Here is an 18939-nt window from a genome sequence, read left to right on the forward strand (position 1 = left end):
TATTTTTTGCGAGTACAATAATTACACAATTGCCTTGTCTCCACGTGTTCATTGTTGTCTCTGGATCACTGACAGGATTATCATTTGGGCCTTTGCTGTTACTAAGTAAATGGTACCTGTAGAAATTAGTGTGTCCCTCCATGAACCCTGCAACAAGACAGTCTATGAAGAACTTAAGTAGCTGATGGTCACTTATTAAAGCAGTGTAAACAAGCAATTCTCTTCCAAATTTCAACCATACATACATATTTTCCTCCAGCACTTATTTTATCTTTCTATTAATATTTCCTATGGCTCTGAGAGCAAGTCGACATTCAAATCTCTCAATGGCGGAAAACTAGCAGACAGAACTAAGAGCCTCCTGAAGCTGGAACTGCCAGTCAGTGTCAGACATTCATTCTTTTCCCATCATGCAGTGTGTGAACAGTGTCTGAGTCTGAGGGATACCAGCACGGAGAGTTACAGACCAATTACACGGGCAGAAAATAAGAATTACAGGAGTGAGCTCAGCTGCCTTGGCTCAGTGGTTGAGCATGGACCTATGAACCAGGAGGTCAAGGTCCCATTCCCATCTGGGCTCAATCCCCAGTGGGGGGCGTGCAGGAGGCAGCTGATCAATGATTCTCTCTCATCATTGATGTTTCTATCTCTCCCTCTCCCTTGCTCTCTGAAATCAATAAAAATATATTTTAAAAAATAATTAAAGGAATTAAAAAGGAAATATTTAAAAGAAGGGAAAGAGAAAATACAATACATTTTCTTTATCATTGACTTCCCAGTCACTGGAACCTCTGAATACGCCACATCCTATCTAATCCTCTCTCCCCACACTGCTTGCCCTGCTAGGCACCTCTCATCCCCACACGCAAATGCTGAGCGTCCACTCCTGCTCAAGCGTCCAAATGGACTGGCCTGGTCTCTCCAGGCAATGGAGCACCCCGCCTCCCAGATCCCACCCCACCACGTGCATACTGGATTCTACAGCCCTTGCCAGGTGGTTGTAAGGAATATTGTGTATCTGGCCACAAAAGCCTATTTCACATGAGGATCTTTTTCTATTGACATTGGTGTCTGTGTCACCTAGAACAGTGCCTGCCTATCGTGCTTAGTACACGGGTGGGTGAAATGAGGCCAGCAGAGCAGCAGGAGCGATGGCTCTGATAGAGCCCTGCCCATTACACCCGGTGCCACTCTGTAGATTCAGTCTCTTCAACTGCAAGAGACAACTAGCGTGGCTCCCCAGAGGAGAGTAGGCAGTTCAGTAATTAAGACAAACTTAATATTAACGAGATTAATTAAAATGCTAGTGACATTATTCACAAGGTGACAATACGTTAGATTGTCTGCAGCTCTGCTAAGCATTGCATGCATTTTACCTTCTTTCCCAGCTTTGGGATGAGAAGGAGGAATCTGTACTGAAGGTAAATGCTCGGATGCTACAGAGCAGGGCCTCATTCCCCTCCCGCTCCCGGCTTCCCCAGTGCTGCCCAGCTCACAGCACAGGCCCCGCCTGGGCAGACACTGGCACTCGCCCGCCCGAGAAGGAAGTTTTAGGTCTGAGCATCGATTCCTGCCTTTGGTCTGATCTGGTTTGTCAGGAGGATGGGCCTGCTGTGTGCGTATAACTGTGAGAACGAAATTCATTTCCAATTACCCATCACCCACGAGCACAGTAGGAAGAGAGAAGATAGAGAGAGAAGCAGATGGAGGAAGAAGTGCAGTTATCAATGATGATTCATTTCAGCCTGCTATTAAGCATTGGCTTATCCACGGCTCTTCTGTAAATTACATATGTGCAAGCTGAGACTCTGGTTACATTTTAGTTGTTCTATAAGATGTCTTCTACAAGTTAATGAGGATGACAGAGGATCGATAAATCTCTCAATGAAAACGGTTCTAAATATGCCTGCAGCCTTACTATTTTAAATGATTAAATGATGTTTCCATTTAAAAATAATGTTCAAATTTTAGTTATTTTTAACAAGGTCATGGAATAATCTTATTCCCTAACATCCTATATAATAAAAGGCTAATATGCAAATTGTCCCCTCAGGAGTTCGACCACTCGCTATGACATGTGTTGACCATCAGGGGGTGGTGCAGAACAAAGAAAGGCCCCAATCAGCTCTGATCGCTGGCCAGGCCTACTGACCCTACTAGTGCACGAATTTCATGCACCGGGCCTCTAGTCTATATAATGAAAGCCTAAGCGAGACCTTTACAATGGCACGACCAGTTGCTATGATGCACACTGACCACCAGGGGGCAGACACTCAACATAGGAGCTGCCCCCTGGTGGACAGTGCACTCCCATAGCTCACGGCTGGCAAGTGCAGCAGACATCCCCTGAGGGGTCCTGGACTTCCAGAGGGCACATGCCAGGCTGAGGGATTCCCCCTACCCCCAGTGCATGAATTTCATGCACCGGGTCTCTAGTACTTTATATTAAACTGCAAAATAACCTCATATCACAGAAAAGTAGAAAAGTTAATATCACTTTAATATGGGAAACCCATTTTTAATGAAGCTCTCACATTCTCCCATAATGAGCCATTCACTATGCATTACAAAAACATAAACCCCAACACACATATCTTTGGTGACTCTTCAAAGATTACTGAGAATATTTGTAATATGCACAGCATTATTTGTAGCTCCAATATACATTCACTCTACCAAAGATTTCACATGTAAAATTTTGGTTTTAAAATTATATCTCCCTAGCCGGTTTGGCTAAATGGATAGTGTTGACCTGCAGACTGAAATGCTCCAGGTTTGATTCCAGTCAAGGGCACATGCCTGGGTTGCGGGCTCCATCCCCAGTGTTCAGGAGGCAGCCAATCAATAATTCTCTCTCATCATTGATGTTTCTATCTCTCTCTCCCTCCTTTACCCTCTCTGAAATCAATAAAAATAAAAAAATAAAAGCTAAAAAAATACTTAAAAATATATCTCAGTTTATTCTATTTAAAATTTTATAATGCCATCAACATTATAAACATGAAACCATAAAAAATTCCAAATAAAAATGTGTGTTCAGTTTATTTTCAACACTTTTATCAGTTATACAATCACAGTTCCAGCTGCTATATTTACATAATTGTGTCCAGTTAATATCTATTTAAAAAGTACAGTCAAAGAAATTGCCATTGTATTGCCAGATGTTTCTCTGTTCTAATAAGTGACATTTCATGTACATTAACACCCCTGATGAGAACAGATGGCAGTTACCCCTTTTAACATTTTTCAAAGTATTAATTACTTGAGTTTAATTTCTGTTGTGTTGTACACTGGGCACTTTAAAAGGTAACATGTTCAAGCTCAGAATGAATATTTGCAGCTCATTTATAGCAAGACCGTAAGTGAAATTGTGCTGTTGTTTTAATTAACTCATTTGGGATGCATCTAAATTCATCATTATTGATGGCTGTTTTTGTAAAAATTCTCTAATGATGCTTTACCTTCCAAATGGGAAGTGACATATCATACTTATCAGTAATCATGGGGCTGAAATGGTTTCTGCTATGTCTTAACAGCACATCTGCTGATAGTCTCAAGTATGACACACACACGAAATTGGCTCTGTTCTTAGCTGTTTACTTGTTATGATAAAACAACAACTATCTCTCTCAACTCTTTTTTGGATTTAGGAAATCATGTTTAATCTATATTAATACAGAAAATTTAATGATTTTAAACTAGCCTTTAACAGGTATGTAGAGAAATATCTAACACTCAAAATTCATTCATCCAGCCATGCACCCATCCACCTAATATATTCTAAGTGAATTATACAATGCTCAGTAGGCATCCACCTAGGCACTAAGGATATAATGCTGAATAAGATCTACAACATTCCTGCCCTCATGTAACTTGCATTAGGAGATAAGGCAGATACCAAACAGATTCACAGGTTAATCAATGGCCTTTGTACATGGTAATGCTTTGGAATATTTAAAATCAGGATGCAAGAGATAGAAAGCCCTAGGATTATTGGTGGTTATTTTTTAAAGATTTCACAAACACACCTTTAGCATCTTCTTACAATCTGTGGAAAAGAATGTTTGATAACTAGCCAGATGTATGTAAATTAAGTGGAAAATGTATTCCTTTTGAGAAAATGTTGAAGTTATCTGGAAGATTTTTTGAAGATTTTTTGAGGACAAGAGGTTACAGGTTTTTCTTTAAAGTTCCATTCAGCTTGGTCCTTTGAGCACTTTGTGACTAGTATCTGAAGCCTTAGGCCCCTTGCATATAGTTTAATATTTTTTAAATGAAAAATAATAGCCATTATGTAATAAGGATATCATACATTCCAGAACCTTTGTTAAGGATTGTCTCATTAATTCCTACAATGCTCTTGCAAAACTGGTGCCATTGTTTTCATTATAAAAAAGAGAAGAAAATTTAAATTACAAGCAGCTACATCACTTTCTAAACATCATATAGACTTAAATACATGGCAGACCTGAGATTTAAACCCCACCTCTGTCTCCTTTCCACTCTCCCACTATAGCATCAACTCTGTATTATTTTATGAGTTCTTATTCTGCTATTAGTAAATTAATGGATGTTTATGAATTTTAAAAGTAAGGTGTGTGTTTTTTTGTGTTTTTCTGCCAGGGTTAGAAAATTATAAAATTGAAAATTTAGCTTAAAGTCCATACATGTAAGGTATAGCTTAGAGCTAAAAAGGAAGATTATAAAACAAAAAAAAATACTATTCCAAAAGAAAGTAAGGAATAAAACTCTTTAAGAAAGCAAAAGGTAAAAAGCAACTGGTGAAAAACCATTAACATTGGTAGAAGACAGGCTCAAACACCAAAATCCAGATCTTGAAATGATCATGCTTTTAAAATAGACATGAGCAGGCATTGACGCAATGAACAAAGAAGATGAAAAACGGGAATATAATCATACTCAATTTGATGTATTTCTATCATAGCAGCCATCACCTGTGCATTGCCTAGCAATGTTCAATAAAATAACGAAACCCCTAATTAAAAATCACTTTTTTCCTGGACTCATACTGTAGGAGGCACAAACTGCCAATGTGTCAGGCAAGTGACAGGCCCTGGTGACTAATCTTGAGCTTGTCAAGAGCTTGATGAAGTGCCAAGTTCTGCACCAAAAAGTAAATGGGGCCTCCGGTCCAGTGTGGCCTGAGCTATCAGACTATAAATTTTAGATTGTTCATGGTACATTTTGTCAAAAAAGCAGCCTAGTTTACCAGAAAAAGAGATCCGAAGATATTGCTCAAGCTAGGTAGATATTAACTAAGTGAGAGTGGGCAGGGAGACCACTAGGATTCTTGGGCAAAGAGATCAGAACACTCGTGTTCTCCCTGCCCTCATCCTCCTTAAGGTTCACGCATATCCATCTAGCTTGAGCAATGTATAGACTAGGGTTGGAGTAGATTAACTTGGGATATATTACTTCCGAATTAAAATACATATTTGTATATGTTCATATCTGTGTCTGTGTATATGAATGTGAGCATTTATATTCAACTGTTTTCTTAAAAAGTGCAAAAGGTAAGATACTAAATTTAAAACCATTTTTGTCCCAAAGTAAGGAAATCAGTTCTTGAAAGGAATTATGCCTAGCCAATGCACTGGGTTATAATTCTACTGCACCTTGCAACAGGACTTCCCTTAAATCATGATGAAAGCTTGTGAAGAATGTTGAAAAAAATTAAATGAATCGAGACCAGAGACACCTGAAATCGCTTATTAAGAGGGCCAGTGTGCTGAAGGAAATGGAACATAATTGAAGAACTCTTAATGTACATTTTATGAGCACATTTGCTCCTGCAGAGCCCATAAAGCAGGGAAGTAGCCAACACAATGTCTTTATTTCTGAAAGACGGGAAGGATGCAAACACACACTGGGCTATTGCTATCTAATTTAATGACCACTGTGGCAAATGTCATAGAAACAATTTAACAGAGGCGACTGAAGCATATTTCACATTCTGATTAAGGCAAATGTGAGCTATTTCACAAAACTCATCACTTTCCTTTGAAAATGCCATTTCTCTATTTCTAGCACAAGATAACAACATCATAGGAATATTCCCCAAAGTCTCTCCGACAATTGAAAGCTTTGAGGAAAAAGTTGAACATTTTATGACACTAGAGATTAAGTAGAACATGCACATTCAACATCTATAATGCAAATGTAACCTCGGTTTGGGAACATGGGGAGAATTTTTCCCTGAAAAAGTTTTTATTAGAGATCATAAATCACTCTGGAAAATAGCTTGGCTATTAAGAAAAGTAAATGTTTGTGAAACATAGTTATCTAACTGTGAAATATTAAAACATTCATATAGTTATCTATAAACAAAGTAAATGTAATAGGATGCATTTCATTTACATTCTGAACTTAAAAAGAACACCAAGTGGGATATTTACTTATTTCAATTTTCTACTTTGACTCATAGAGCATGAAGTTGAATATAAAAAATATTCTTGTAAAAAGGAGGACTTTTCACTAGACTACATTGAAAAGATTTAATGTTTCCCAACCCTAATGAAAGTTACCATTAAAAAGAAAACAAACAAAACAAAAAAAAGTAAGAGTACAAAGAAAGAGAAATTCATAGCATCAATAAACAGCTTGCAATTCAATATATATAAAGTTCACTGAATCATATATCAAACATAATTAGCAAGGAATCTACTGAAGCTGGCAAAGGAAAAAAATATATTTTTAGTAAAATAAATGTTTAAGGTTTTCAAGAGTTACTGCTAATAGTTTTAGTTTATGCATTCTCTTTCAAATAAAACTGGTCAGAAAAATTTCTATTAATTAATGTCCATGACAACTTCTGACAACCTCATAAAAGGAGTAGCAAAACAGAGCGTTGACAACTCTGACCTACAAAAACAAAACAAATAAATGAAAACTAAGCTAATGTGGTTATTTGTTCCACCAGGAGTTTATAATGTGAGAACTGTGAGTATATAAAGATCTACCTGGAGCGGATTATCTCCTTCTCTTCCAAAAATAAATAAATGTTCGGATGGTTTTAAACTTTCCAGATCGGCAGTACTGATCCCATTCCCACTCTGATAGTAACTTCCGCCCCCACTTCCATAAAAAAGACCTCAAAGACCAAGTGTAGACATCTAAGTTGCCTCCCCCTGGAAGAAGTACCTTTTCGAACTAAATCTCTGAATTTAAAGGTAATCAACTGTCCTAGGCTGGATATTGGCCCTCAAAAATGTCCACCTCCAAACCCATGGACTTTGACAGTAGGATCCCTTACATTGCAGCAGGGATATGGCAGGTGTGATTAAACTATTGAATTTGAGATGGGAAGGTCATTCTGGAGTCGGCACGAGGTAAGGACAAGGATCTTTGTAAGAGGGAGGCTAGGAAGATCAGAGTCAGACAGGGGATGTGAGCCTGCAAGCAGAGGTAAGGGCCAAGAAATGGGGCAGCCTCTACAACAAACATGTCAAACTCAAATAAACAAGGCATGTAGCCCGTGGGCTGCGAGTTTGACATGCTTGCTCTACAAGCTGGAAACTGTGAGGAAATTGATTCTCCCTGCAGCCTCCAGACGTCTGATCTGCAGAACTCATACATGAGCAATCTATGCCGTTTTAAGTCCTTATTTGTGGTACTTTGTTAAGGCAGCAATCAGAAACGAATACTCCACTACTCGTATATGGCAAATGAGACCAAAAGGGAATCATTTGGGTCCTGGTGCTTCAGACCCCTTTTCACATTTAGTTAACGTCTAAAATATCCCTGCATGATCATCTATGCCATTGAAGAAGAGTGAGGAAAAACAGGGAACTTTCAAATAAAATAGTTATTTTCATTTCATGATTAACAAGTGCCTATGAATAGGGTCTGTGCTTACAGTCACTGAAGGGCCAAAAACACTTTTGCATCTCACATTATGCAAGTAGCTGGGAAATGGTGCCTTTATAAAATTATTTTTCAAATTTAGGGGGAACTAGTTATAATGCTTTTTGATTGGTTTTCTTAATTGGTTTTAAGAAACTCATATGTTTACATGTGAGTTTTTCAATCCATAAATTCTTGATAAAAACTATATTTTCAGTACAATATGCAAATGACTAGTTTTAAGCACTGTTAGGCTCAGTGGCTGCCTTAATTGTAAGGAAGAACAAGGAGATCAATCTTGTGTCTGCAAAGCTGACTTTCAGAAAGCATAGATTATTAAAAATTTAAATAAGCCAAACAAATCTCTGTTGTATGTTTGTATGTCAGGCCCTGAGCTGGACACCAAGATGAGCACAGCCTGGTCCTCTAAGTGTTTTGTGTGTGTGTGTGTGTGTGTGTGTGTGTGTGTGTGTGTGTGTGTGTTCTCATGGTTGTAGAGGAAACCCTGTGACAATGAGGCAGAACATGTGAGCAGCACCGATGGTTGGGGTCCTCCAGGGAATTTTTCCCACAGTAGGTGGAATACAGAAATTGTGGGAACCGTTATTACTAAAAACCATGACATCAGAGGAATCACTAACCTTTGTGACCTTCTTCCCTGATCTCTAACCAGAATGGACCTGTTGCTTTAAGAGTTCTGTCACTGTTGGCTTGTGTGACTCCTAGGATACATGAGGATTTAGGTTGCCGTAAGATGTACTGCCTCTTATCTGCCCTCCTCCAGTCTGTGAGCTCTCAGAGGACAGGGATTTTTGTCATCTGAATGGTACCTAGAATGAAGGTAAGGAAGGTGCAATTGCATCCAGGGTTAGCTTTTGCGGATGAGAACTTCTTCAGTGTCTACTTTCATCATTCGCGTCATCATTATAAACTAATGAACGCATCTAGGTCTCCTCACAGTAAAGAATGATTGTGAAAGATTCACACAGTAAAGCCACGAGAAGAAAAGTTGTTCTTGAACTCCGTCACTGTTTCTGTGAAACGTACAATCAACAAAAAATAAACCTTCCTTTTTGTTCTCCCATCAGGCATGTGCAAATTATACCAGATTGCACAAACCATGATTGTCAAATAGGTCAATAATGTATATTTTTCTGAGTCATCTAGAAACTCAAAGAAATTACATTGATATTATTATTATATAAATCTAAATTGCATTTTAGGAATACCTCCCTAGGCATCTTTATTGATATACTAAACTAATGAAAATATTAGCTTTAGTAGCATTAAAAAAACTTGGTATATAAAATTAGTTCGGAAAATATTGTTTTTCATCTTATTGTTATTTGTTGACCAAAATATATTTATTGTTTAAGCATAAAGCAAAATTTGAAATAAACTTTTAAAGTCTGAATAACTATGTGATGTTTAAAGAACAGCAATGAAAACCAGCAAGTTAGTCTTGCATTAACTAGGCAATCAGCCAATACAGCTGTGTATGTTGATGTTAATTTGGATTGTTAACCTTAAAAAAATTCTCCAAACCTAATGTTTCCTCTTTGTCACTGGGATGTCACATATCTATTTTGGGGTTTAACTAGACTGATTTGTTCTGATTTCATAAACAAGCAGAAAATGTCAGTTTCCAATTCAACAGATAACAAATAAACAAAATTAAGTGCATATACACATGCAATCACAGAGAGAGAGAGAGAGAGAGAGAGAGAGAGAGAGAGAGAGAGAGACTCAGTCAGATGGAGGCTTATTTTTATCTACTTGACTTTAGAAAACAGCCTGAGGAGGACCGATTTCTAATGCTAATTGCTGTTCTGCAGGTACTATACTTGCCCTGGTCCCGATGGTTATGGCAGAAGAGGCACAACGTTCATAATCAAAGTTGGCATGAGAGATGCAATGCTTGGGGATGATGCAGAAAACTATGGACCAGGCATTTCATCCATAATTGATTACAAACTTAATGTGTTATTCCCAAAACCACACAATTCTAGTCATAGCTCATTCCTAGTCAACTATTTTTTCCTGTTGCTCTTTTGCTTTTAATGGAGCATTTCCATGACTTCCTAACATTGGACTAATAAACTAGAACAAAGCTTTCTGAATGAAGTCAGACCTACGGAATGCTCTAGAGTCCACATATTTCCTTGAGATTTCGAATCCCATAAACTGCACAAAATAATACATTCTGTATTTGAGAATTCTGAACATTAACTAAAAGATACAGATTCATTGGGAACCACATATGTGATTCCTTTTGCCATCATAAACACAAATATATTAACCCCTGGAGACCAATTGGTAAAAAGATTATTGTATTTGGGCTGTGAAAAATAACAAAAAGCTAAAATAGTATTTGTAAGGTGTTATATCTGATAAAATGCTATATGACCATGAATAATATTCTAGCTTTTACACTCAGCTATATAATTTAATGGTATTTATTTGTTAGACTTTGTGATCATAACTTTAACATGCATCTAGTTAACATATTACATAGATTAAATATGTTTTCTAATATCTCTAAGTGACCTATCACTTCTAAGGTGTTTCTGTGCATTCTCCCTTTTCATTAATTGAAGGGCCAGTTAATCAAATCTCTACCAATGACCAACTATGTGCCAGAACCAATGAGCTGTATTCAGAAAATACTTACTGAAATAATCACTACCTATATTTCCCTAGTGGTATAATTATACACTTTTGCTTTTTTCTAGAGGACGAGGTGGTTTTCATTTATTCAACAAATACTTACTTCATGTGCACTATGTTTAAGTTAATCTGCTAGGGACTGGGGAATTGAAGCGTGTGCTAAAAACTATTTGGGAGTTTATAGGGAATGTAGACGAGTAGACTTGCAATTTCATCACTTCGAAGGGCGAGGGGACTAATGCTTTCTAGGCAATGAGGTTTTTTTGGAGAAAAGAAAGACTAACTGGATATGTGAATGATGAGCACGTAACAGCCAGGTGAAGAAAAGATTTGTCAGTAGTAGAAATGACTTCCAGCAGAGAAAAGGCATATGTAAATGTCATATGCCCTTATCCCCTCCCCCCCCCAAAATGTGACATGGCAAGGAATACATGTGGCATTTTGGGTGGAAATGAAAGTATGTTAGCCTGGCTGGAATGCACAGTGGACAGGAGATAGTTAAGAAACATCCCTCCCTCCCCCCAAAAATGGGACATGGCAAGGAATACATGTGGCATTGTTGGGTGGAAATGAAAGTATGTTAGCCTAGCTGGAATGCACAGTGGACAGGAGATAGTTAAGAAACACACTCAGATGTCAGCAAAAACTAGATCTCTATGGATGTGTGAGGCATGTTAAGAAATGTAGAATTTTTACTATGGGCAATTGAGCATTTCTTAGAGGGTGATTAAAATGGTTAGATTTGCTCCTAGCAGCATGGCAAAGGGAAGGGAAATCATCGCAGCCAAGAAAGTACGGATCTGTAGTCATTATGGTGTCCGCTGTGTAATTTACTTCCACCCAACAACCTTCAAACAGTCAGTCACACGCCCGGCAACCCAGCAATGGCCACCTGTAATGAAGACTTTGGGAAATTGTAGCTTCCCTGTTACTGTTAATTTCTGTTTAAAATACAAAAATAAATCAATACATAAATAAAACATACCTGCTCTCCTTCTTTCATCCTTAGAGTCTTTATCATTCCTGTGATCACTTATATTCATTTCATTATTTCAACTTATTGACAATACTTTTAAGAATTATATTTTATTAAATGAATAAAAAGTAGATACTATTTCAAATTTAAACCTGTATTTTTCATAATGGACGAAAATAAGGAAATAGTGATAATTACTATACTTTTAAAACTACATATTTTTATATGTTTGAAAACATTAATGTGTATAAGTGTGTTTGCATGGCTTTATGTATCCATTTATCTAAGTTTTTAGGCCAAACCTATTATTATTTATTGCTCCAACAACCCACACATACTTCCCTGATTGGTGAGATTATAAAGAAATTGCAATTAAAAATATGATCTCTTAATTTTACATATTATATCTTTATGTTATACTTTTTAATTTTGTAATTACGTTAGCCCTATGTAATGTAATAGCACGTATTTCAGACAGCTTTTATGGTGGTCTTGAAAAAAATCTAAGCCTCTCTTTAATATTAAGTATATTCTAGACTTCCTTGGGCAGTGCTCAGAGGCAACTTCCTTCATGTGTATATATAGTCACAGCAAAGGCGTGCTGACAGAAGAAAATTGGGAGAAAGTACCTGGATAAATGACTATAGTGACAATCCGGACCAAAGTAGGATTTAAAAGGCCATAGACCAGTTTCTCGGGTGTCTTAACATTATTGATACTACTCAAATTTATAACCCAGGACATTTTTGCAACAGGATAGATGCCTTGGGCATTGCTGCTTTGCTATTGCCATTCATATTTTTAAAGGTTCTTGAAAGATGATACGGGCTCTTTAAAAGAACACAAATAGAAGATGGATCAACATTTCCACGTATGATAACTACAGGGAAGGCTATAGTAGTAAACACCGAGCCCTGAACAACCTTGTCTAGGAAACCCCATACACTGCAGGGGACAGTCACATTCCCTCTAACTCGGTCTGCTCCTCCACTGATGCCTGTTACTTATCATCCTGTGTGTTTACTTATGCTTCATACTCTTCAAAAGGGTTTGATATGACTTATAGACAGACAGTTCAACAAGATAACATGGAAAAGGGAGTGGAAAATTGATAGGTAAAAGCAAAGTAAGTGCTATGACTTTGGACCTTTGCATAGGTCTAAGACCAAAATATTCTATTGCAATCATACATTTTTTGGGGGGATTAATCCTCATCTGAGGCTATTTTTCCACTGATTTTTAGGGAGACTGGAAGAGAAAGGGAAAAACAGAGAGAAATATTGATGAGAGAGAAATACATCAATTAGTTGCCTCCTGTATGAGCCCCAGTCAGGGCCAAGGAGAAGCCTGCAACCAAGGTACATGCCTTTGACCAGAATCAAACCCAGGCCCCTTTGGTCTGCAGGTCAACTCTCTATCCACTGAGTCAAACCAGCTAGGGCTCCAATCATACATTTAACAAATCAGGTAGTCTTCAGTGGGCATTGTATATTTTAAAAGAAAATCATAAAATCTAGGCCACAGATCTGAACTCTCCTGACTTTTACTTTACTACCACATTTTAGTGGTTATATATATTTCAAAACTTTCAAGAGGTGACATTGATATTCTTCACTTCTAAAATCAACAACTTAAATAAATTGTTCTCAGTTTTCCAAGCCAGATGGCATTGCAACTGTCTATTTTCAAATAAGGTGTAATAAATTCAGGAAAAAATGTTGTTCTGCAGAGTGAATTTATAAATGTAAATAAGAGAGAAAATTCATCTTTTCATCCTTCTCACTAAATGCATGTCAATAAGAATCATATTTCTGACACCTAGGAAAAGGTCAAAGATTTTCATGGTATTAATCAAGGATTATTGCTAGATGTGATTCTGTTTATGAAAACCAAACAAAATATATATTTCTCCCATAATTCCCTTTTGCAAATGTGGAATTGATGACTGCCACTGAGATAAAAAATCATTTAACTTCTTTTCACCCTCATGTCTTCTCCATTCCACACACATATAATGCCCTATATTTATCAGTAAAATATTTAACCCATTATCTATCTACTAAGAAGGAATTATCTGAAATACTGCCTTCCTACTAAATGCATAAAATGTGTCCAGCTTATGGGTGATAAAAAGCTGTCTGCAATCATTAGATCAAAGACAATAGTACAATGTAACATTCAGATAGATCCTTCTAAATATGTGAGCAACGTATGATGTATGTAGGTATTAAGCACCCCTTGAAGACAGAGGGGAGTGAGTTAGAATCTGAATAAAGTCATGAAGAATGAGGTCTTAGCTGGGTTGAGAGAGGGAAACATACTTTGAGCAAAAACTGGAAGGAACAACCATGTATATTTGACAATCACTGGGGAAATCATCTAGAAATTTCATACATAGAGAACAAGCTGGAAAAGTGTTAAAGCTGTATATAGAAGATACTCATCTAAAAGGCAGTTCAGACTCTGAAGGAAACTGTAAAGGCAGAAAGAATTCAGGAAAATATTTTCCATAGCTTTTGTAAAGAAGTCATTTTAATAACAAACAGAGAAAATACTGGTTTCTACCAAACTTAACTGGCCTTTATGACCATGTAAAATGCTTTGCTGAAAATTGTATACAAAATATTAAAACTTCCAAGTTCAAAGTAAAACACCCTGCTATCCCATGAACCAGTTAATTAAGTGCTCAAATGTGTATAAGCAAAATGAGAGAAGAGAATTTAGTGAGATGGGAGGATGAATTGATTTCCAATGATCCACCTTCATACTTGTGATTAATAGTTAAATGTTAATTGTAAAGTATAAACAGCAAATAATCTTCAGGATTTCCACCATCTCATTGCAAGATTGATTGTCAGACACCGTAACTGTGTAATAGCTTTTCTTACATTTTATAAACAATGCATAACATTTACTGAATGCCTATCATATGCTAGGGTAAGTGCATTGCCAACATATCTCATTCAAGCACAGTAGTTCCTTGAAGTAGTTTATAATTAACTAGAGGCCCAGTGCACGAAATTCATGCACAGGGATAGGGGGTTCCCTCAGCCTGGCCTGTGCCCTCAGGGGATGTCCAACTGCCATAGAGGCAGGAGAAGCTCCCACCTCGACTCAGCAGCTGAGCCCTGAGCCAGCCATGAGCCTGGCTCAGGGCTTCTGGCTGAGGGATGCTCCCCCTGTGGAGCACACTGACCACCAGGGGGCAGCTCCTGCACTGAGCGTCTGCCCCCTGGTGGTGAGTGCACATCATAGCGACAAGTCGTTCCACCATTTGGTCAATTTGCATATTAGTCTTTTATTATAAAGGACACCCTCATTTTAGAAGTGAGTATAATCGACCTTAGAGAAGTTAAGTGAATTGCATGAGATCATTCAGCTAGTGAATGGTAGATCTAGGATTTGAACTCAAGTCCCTACTTAACGAGGATGTTTTAGTTATTCTGCTAAAACTATAGAATTTAAGAGAGAGAGAAAGAGACATAGAGAGAGAGAGAGAGAGAGAGAGAGAACTGAGATTTATTTTTCTAGATTGCAACCACCTTCCCAAAACATGTGTTGAGAATGTGGTTGGTAAAGTGTTATTTAATTCTGTAGTCTTCAGCAACCATTGGGAAGTAAATGAAAATGATATAAAGTATTCAATTGCTCATCATACATATAAGGACACGTGTATAAAAAAGAGACTATCAAAGTAATGTTACTTAGCTATGTGCACGTTGATTGAACAGTAGCAGTGGACAACATTACCCTCCAGCAGCCTTAGCTTTTGTCACACTGACCCAGTCTCAAACACTAGACGACTTTCTAAAGAACATCAGTGCTAGTGCACCACAGTTTGTCTCCCATGAGTTACAATTTATCAGTCCATCTGTTTTCAGTACTGTTACTGTAGGCATTTTCCTACCACAAAGGTATAACACCTTATTGCTATTAAATTGATGTGTGATATTTTTCCTCTAGAGGGTGTAAATTACACTATTCAGTCTGTACATTTACTTGTTATTCTGACTTTTGCATATGGTATTTTATGAATGCCATCAAAGAGTTTTCATGAAAATTCTCCTTAGAATAGAAACAGACCTTATTCCAAAACCCGGGATCCTAGTGTTGTGGGATTTTTTCACCTGGAAATTAATCCCCATAGTACACACACATTTCAGCAACTGTGTAAACACCACTATAAAGACATAGCAGATACTCATAGGTTGTTTTCACTTACTCCACAATCTAACCTAAGGCTAAAAATATCTAAGGAAAAAGTCAGAAGTCCACGACTTGGCTAATATTTTTCAGAATAAAGGAACAGGTAGCCCGTTAGTGCAAATGAATTCAACTTTAGATATCATCTAACTTTCCCACCAGAAACACAGCTCTACCCTGTTCAATAAATTTTCTAATAATATCAGATGGAAAGACACCAAACCCATGGCTAACGATGTATCTGTCCACAGTAGTACACTGGGGTCACAATTACACAGCTTTTCTACTTATGATTCTCGGTCCATGCTGCCTGTAAGCTCTGCCTAAGACACTCCTTCCTCCAGGTAATGCATTTCAAGCTACCAGAATGCACAACTGAAGGAGAAATAAATATAAATGTACTCAAGGCTCATAGTAAGCAGCAGGTTATCACCAAACAGTCTAAACAAACATGTTATCCGTCTACTCCCACCCCGTGCCCTCCAGAGAAACACCTAAATGTTAATGCATCATCAATAGTCTCGATTTTTAGTAAAATATATAAGGCAATTTTATTTTATTTTTTTTTGCTAAAAATACTGTTGCACTCTAGGCTTGTTTAACCTATAGGAGGTTATTTTCTAATTGTTGCAGAATTTCATTCAGGATTTTTTTCTGCCAGGTCTCTACTGTTTGCTTGCTTTCTAGGTCACATCTTCTGGGGAAGTTTTAAACGAGTCTCAAATGTGTGTCCAAGCAAAAGCAAGAATCAAATGTGACCATCAGAGTGACTCTTCTTTAGTCAGTAACCATTTCCTCAATTGCTATTCCATGAATTTCACATGAGGGTATGTTGGCTAAACTGATAAACCAAGGTAACAACATCAAGGGTTTATTTTTAAAAAATACGTTTTAGCTCCATGGACTCTTTCCTGAGTGAGTCTCCATAAACAAACCTAAGTGAGTGTATAACAATATTTTGGGGTGATCACATTTTAAGCTGCTAGGAACAGCAGTGTGGTGAGATCTAGACGGAGATTAATTCAATCAGGTCAGGTGAAGTCTATGAGATGACATTACACATTTCAGGACAATATCAATGCAAATCTTGGGGGACAGACAGCAGTTGGGCCAGTCAGTTCCTATAAAATAGTATTAGAATATAAATTACTTGAAAAATTGGAAAATCGATTTGCAATGAATTTGATGCTACTCACACTTGAGAAATATGGAGAAGGGGAAAAATCACTATGCAAATCCTAAGGGTAAATATAAATAAATAGAAAAATATCTAGCTAATCACTAAAAGGGCTTGGATTTGGAGGCTTGTACAGAATTTTAAATCCTTAAAATTTACCTTGTTTTACTCTGGTGACTATGAGAAAAATGAAGGTGTGAGAAAAGTGTATTTATTCCCATCAGGCTTGACTAACTCAGAGAGACAAACTTATATTGTCTAATGGAATCAGTATTTAAAACGTCTATTGATTATATATGACATAACTAAATAAGTTTACAAATCTTAAAAAAATATCTAAGTAGAGCGAGCACAAGCATGGCGTGTTTTTTCAGGCTACAAAAGCCACCATTTACTTCCTGTCACTCAATCATTCCTCTTATGTTCTACTGGATGAAACCAATGTAATGCCTCTTGTGCCCAGAATGTTTTATGGTGTATATTCTAGACTGAATGTCTGTAACTCACCAAAATTCATATGTTGAAATACAAACCCTTCATGTCCATGTGATGGTGCTGGGAGGTGGGGGCCTTTGGGAGGTGACTATGTCATGAGGGTGGTGCCCTTGTGAATGGGGTTAGTGCCCTTATAAAAGCAACTGCAGGGAACTGTCTTGCCCCCTTCACCATGTGAGGACATGGCTAGAAGACACGTGTCAATCTGCCAGTGCCTTGACCTTGAACTTCTTAGCATCGTTGTTGTTGAATCCACTCAGTCTAAGGTATTTTTTGTCATAGCAGCACAAACAGACTAATGCAGTTCACTGACACAATGGACATTTCTATGTACATTTTTTTTTCATTTTACATGCAGTTCCCTCTGTCCTGAGTGATGTAAAGAGCAGCTGGTGGTTGAGATGAGGGACAACAGTCACCATGTCATCTGCAGAATTTTCCCTGCCCCATCCACCTGTGCCTCTCTTTCTCCTAAACAACACATATTTCACAATAAACTCATGAAAATAAGCTTTGAGGGTTTGAATTGGGAGGGTTTGATGGTGGGGATAAGGAATTGTCTTTCAGAAACATGTGGGTATATGGAATCCTATAGTAAGTGCAATGTAAACTCAAGCTAGGAATAAGCCATTACTGCCAGAATGTACTAGATTTCTAATTCATGAATTCTCTTGGGTCCCTAAATATTGGCTGTGCATTAATACAGAAGTAGGAGAAAATGCAGGAATTCATTAGGAGTTGGGTATATGAAGTGGATATGTAGATAAGTGGATATGTATTTCAAAAAAAAAAAAGAGGTAAACTCTTGATTATATAGATAGGGAATCCTATATAATAAAAGCCTAATATACAAATTGTCCTCTCAGGTGGTCTTTTGACTCGGAGTTAGACCTGGAGACCTGGAGTTCGACCACTCCCTATGACATGTGCTGACCCAGCAGGGGGTGGCGTGGAACTTGGCGGACATCGGCGACATGTTGCGACCTCTCACCAGCTACCTGGGGGCAGGGGTGATGGGGACAGAGGTGTGGTGAGAATGCGGGGTGTCTGCCAAGCTCACTCTCACTCCCCCTGCTACCCTCCCCTGGGACGCTTGGGCTCACATGCCAGGGAAGCCCCCACACTCAGGTGCCAGGCAACTGTGAGGAGCCCTCCCCACACCTGCATGGCCTCTTTTGGGTGTGCCGGGCCACAGCCGCCAAGACTGCAGGGGCTGGTCAGGCTCCCTGTGGGTTCTCGCAGGAGCCAGTCTGCCTGGGCTGCTGGGAGAGAGCACGCTGCCTGTCCGGCTTCCGAGAGGTGCCGCTGGCGGCCCAGAGGCCCACACTGTACCCTGGCCCATGGCGTCTGGCCACACTCACCACACCTCCGCGTGGGGATTTGGGTGCCATGACTCTGGTGGAGGGAGGCACGCGGGTGCCTGGGGGCCCAGATACTGTCCAGGGCCCAGAGGTCAGCTGGGACCTGCCCTTCCATGCCAGATGCTCGTGCTTCAATAGCCAGCCAGGCCTAGGGACCGTACCCGTGCACAATTTTCATGCACAGGGCCTCTAGTTTA

The sequence above is a fragment of the Myotis brandtii genome, unplaced genomic scaffold (assembly GCF_000412655.1).
Source record: "Myotis brandtii unplaced genomic scaffold, ASM41265v1 scaffold802, whole genome shotgun sequence".
NCBI classification, from domain to species: domain Eukaryota; kingdom Metazoa; phylum Chordata; class Mammalia; order Chiroptera; family Vespertilionidae; genus Myotis; species Myotis brandtii.